Consider the following 4,629-nt stretch of genomic DNA (forward strand, 5'->3'; position numbering starts at 1 on the left):
AGCAAGCCTTCACCTCCTCTCGCTATCGGTCAAGCTGCACGCAATCCACAACAACAAGAGAAAGGCCAGTCACAGAACACAAACCCAATCCAGTCGGAGAACCCACCCATGCATTCAATTAGAAAAACCTTTCTTCATGTAGGTGCGGTCGAGCGGAAAAAGCCCAAGAGCTCCCCGCGTGGGGACCACCTACACAGGCATACAGCTGCGCACCAGACGGGTTAACAAAGAGCGCCTGTACACAACATAACAAAGCTTAATCTCCGTCTCAATAGACGGGCAGTTCCATATCGAAATCGATAGCCGGAGAATGGCCCAATGGTTTCTTCCACCTCGGTCGATGAAAGGTTATTCACAATGTTAATAATCTCCTCCTCAGCAGATAGTCTGACTTCGTTGTCGGCTTGGATCGTAACGATGCTTCCTTTGTAGCGGAATTTCAAACACTGATGATATGTAGAAGAGATTGCCCCAGCTTGATGAGTCTCCCAAAAATTGATTGAAGGTTGCCTTGATATCTAGGACATGGAACTCTGTCATAAGGCTGAGTGGACTCACTTGAAGATCAAGGGTAAACTTGCCCTTGCAGCTCTCTTCGAAAGAGAGTATGCTCTTATTGATGCAGACGATGGAGTAAGGAGAGATTCTTTCAAGCCGAGAGTTTGGACAGTTGAAAAAGAAAGGGCACCCTCTTTAGAAGCTAGAGACTAGAGAAAGGGTGTTATAGTTATAGAAGAAGATGGCGCTTGTCTTTCTTTCAATAGTCAGATTACGCCTTTCCTCCACCACCAGTGACAACTAAGGCTTCACCCGCAATCGAGTTCTCGGTTTTACCTAGAAAAAATAGAATAGAATCCCTTGAGTTAACCGTTGGAGAGGAATCAGAAATTGAACCTTTGGCGATATTCTCCCCCACACCCGTTCGGTAGTCTACTTCGGTTACAACACTCTTTCCCCTACGATCCGGGGCTAGCTTTGCTTGCTTCCCTCTTCCTCGGGAAAGACCTTGATTAAAAGTAAAGGAATAATAATTGGCGAATCGGCTTTCTTTGTCTACGAATAGGCTGCCCAAAATAGGGTCTTTCGGTCGAGCCAGCTTTCCTTTTCTAACCACCGCCTTTTTCTTTCTTTAAAGGAAAAAGATGAAATGCGCGAAAGAATAGAGAAGGAAAGAGGATGGCAGTAGCTCCGGTGCTATCCCATTGGCAGCCGGTAGCCGAGTCCGAGTCTTCATTTTCACTTCTTTATTTATGATGAGAGAGCTGACCGCGAATCCTGCTCTTCTTCCAGGAATCCGTCTTTGCAAGACTGACCCATAGATCAAACTCAGACTAGGGACTTAGATAATGCTTATTGCCTGCCCAAGGGTTAAAGATCAAATCAGAGTAAGAGGTGCCGGTAACACCTATAGGGCTCGCTAAATAAGTAGGAGAGAGAGTCCCATCCATCGAGGATAAGATCTGACCAAGCTTGACTTAGAACTCCTTATCTGACTCCTTGTACAAGCCGCATCATGGCTACCCTCCCCCTATCTCTTTGAATCATACGGACTACCTTGTGGTTGGCTGACCTTAGCTTCACAAGGATACTATTCTTACTCACTGGCCTTTGGCATCTATGCTCCTCAATAAGATCGTTAGTTGGGCTCGCTACTCTCTTGACGTGCTACCAAGACCACTCTCTTCTCTCTTGTTCACCAGAAAGGGGCCACTGAGGGATAGGAAGCAAGGGGAATGGGGCAAGAAATTGAATTTAAATCAAAAGACTTTCCGATTTACTTATAACTTTGTCTTGTATAAACAAGACTTCTTTGTCTTTCTCTTACTAAAAGCTAGTTGCTTTGGCTTTATTGCTTTCACTCCAAAGGTGGCGAAAAACTACGAAAAAACCCGGGTCTTTGGTCCAAAGGAGAATAAACCCAGTAACTGGATGAGGATGTGGAATAAAATGACTCTCCTCCAGTTGCGGAGATTGCAGAGGTTGATTCTGGTCTGGAGCCAACAGACAGATCAGAGGTGAGCAGGGACCCAGCGTTATGGCAATAAACTGACACAACCCTGATGACGATCCAAGGCTCTCGTGCTAAATGACAGTCAGTAATGGAAGAAAGTTCTAAAGGTAAGACTCCGTCTCTTCCAGAGACCAGAGCCAGTAGAGTGACTTTTGAGAAGCCACCAGAAGAAATGACCAAGCATCTGAGGCCTCTATACATCAGAGCTCACATCGATGGAAAGCCGGTGTCTAGAGTCTTGGTGGACAATGTTTCCGCAGTGAATATACTGCCACTCAGAATGGTAAGGAGGCTGTCCAAGTCCGAGCAAGATTTGATCCCTTCCGAAGTCTCAGTTACCAGCTTTGATGGTGGCGTGTCTCAAACAAAAGGGCTCATTTCGGTGGATCTGACAATGGGTAAGACCACTAAAGTCAGCGCCTTCCTTGTGGTAGATGGAACAGCGGGGCCTGTCTTTTGACCAAATGCAGTGGTGGTCCTTATGAGCACTTCCCTCCCGTACTAACACGAGAGGAATGGAAGTTTTTTGTAAGCGAGAGAGAGCAGCTTACGGGAGATGATGTCTCAAATAAGGGTTCGCTAGCACTGGACTTTCTTCGGGGTCAAGTTGTTAGCGTACAAGTGCCGCGCTAAAGAAGTTGCCATCAGGAGCGGCGTGGGGTTAAAATACCTCGCATCGGAAATGGCGGCAGCAGAGAAGCTGATATACTTGAAGAAGAAAGACTCCGCCAAGTACAAGGCTAACAAGAATGCCCAAGGAAAAGGGGGGCGAGAGAAGGAAAAGTAAGACAGTGGTGACAAGGATGGCTCAGGTCAGTCTTCCACCCATAAGCACCATCAGGAAAAAAAGAAAGGAAGGTAGGGACAAAAGCCACGTGAGCTTCATTCTTTCCTATGCAATGGACCTCACTGGGAAAGGGAATAAAAAAGGCCATCCACTCTCTCACAGAAAAGCTAAGTGAGGAGGAGCCAGATGAGATTAACTTCGTTAACTACCTTTCTTATGAGGAGTCACATTGGGAGATCTAGACAGTTGATCAATGCCATGGCCAAACAAATCTAAACCCAAGTCGGTGAGAAAGGGGCTCATCCACGTTAAAGTGGGAATCAATGGGAAGAAGACTCGGCCATCGTAAACAGGGGTCCTACCCACAACTTTCTCTCAGTAGAGGAGGCAAAGACACTATAGCACCCCAATAATCACAAAGCGAAGTGGGAGCCGGCGACGCACAAGAGCCTTGACATGATCTTGGATCACTAACCCGATCCTTCTTTCATGCAAGACAAAATTTCCTTTGATCGAAGAGCGAGACTCACTGATCAAATGGACCAAGCCGGGTGGGATAGAGCTAGCGACTAGGGCCCAGACCCTTCTATACAAGACCGGCTGAAGGCGCTAAGACTCCTCTTTCGGAGCCAGATTGAGCAATGGCTACAAGTAAGCGTCCGTACTTCTCTACGTAGGCCCAGCGTTTAGAGCTCGATTTCGATCCTTTGAATCTTGGACCCATCACCCGCACTAGCTGGCCTTGCCAAAAACCTTGACTTGAGACTACGAGACTGAGGACTTCATCTCGAAAGAGCGATATCTTCCTCTGGGCGTCCATCCAGTACTTCTCCAATTAGCATGTCTTAGGCACAACTAAGTAATAATAGACGAGTTGCATTTTCACCTTTCCTATAGGCGATAAAGTCCTCCTCCAACAGAGGTTCCCTTCCACCCTCGCCCACGTAGGCTGCTTTGTCTTTCTTTAGGGAGAGAGGCCCCTACCCTCCTGTGTACAGCTACACCCAATTCCAGTCTGATAGCAGATCAAAGCAGCGAGGAAAAGGGCTAGCCCACCGCCACCCCGTAAGAAGATAGCTTGCTCGTTCCAAGGTGGAATCACCGGTAGTCCTACTCCGATTGACGACTTGGGCCAATACCTAAAGAACTGGGTCACCCGCACTACCTTTGGCCTTTCCTCTTTGGACTGAATCGCCCAAGGACTGAGAATGAAAAGGATAGCCCTAACCTAACCCCTATTGCAAGAATAGTGCTACTAAGCGAAGAAAGGTACCTCCGCATTGATTGACTAAAGCAGGAAGAGCAGCCCTTCTGACTGAAAGAACGAACCATGACGAATCTGTCTTTGCTCACTCCATGAGATAATCTACTTTGTCTGATTAACTTCATTAGGGGATCCCTTTCATACTTAAGATCTTGATATACTGGCAGTTCAGTTCCTCTAGCATCGGATTGTGGGCATCTTTCTTCTAGTCCCCCTCCTCGTACATTAACAAGGGATGTTATCCTTCAAAGAGCCAAGTCAGTAGACTTGCCTTCTTTCACAACCGGGTCTGTAACAGCTGATTCTCTTCCTCCAAACAGTAAAGGTATAGCGAAGAAAATAAGAAATCAGGAAAGGCATACTACCACTAATTCAGTCTAATTAGACTAAGGGTCTTAGAACCCCTTCCGGGGGGTAAGGGTCAAGACCAGTGCCTGCTATTCCTACTCCTACTTCTACGCTTCCTTTAGTACATGCCCACGAAAGAAAGAATGGGCAAGAGCCCGGCTATGCGAAATGATTTACTCCCGTCTCTCTATTAAATGATCTTTCCCAGGACTGAAAGTA

Source organism: Gossypium hirsutum, chromosome A01 (assembly GCF_007990345.1).
Source record: "Gossypium hirsutum isolate 1008001.06 chromosome A01, Gossypium_hirsutum_v2.1, whole genome shotgun sequence".
Classification (NCBI taxonomy): Eukaryota; Viridiplantae; Streptophyta; class Magnoliopsida; order Malvales; family Malvaceae; genus Gossypium; species Gossypium hirsutum.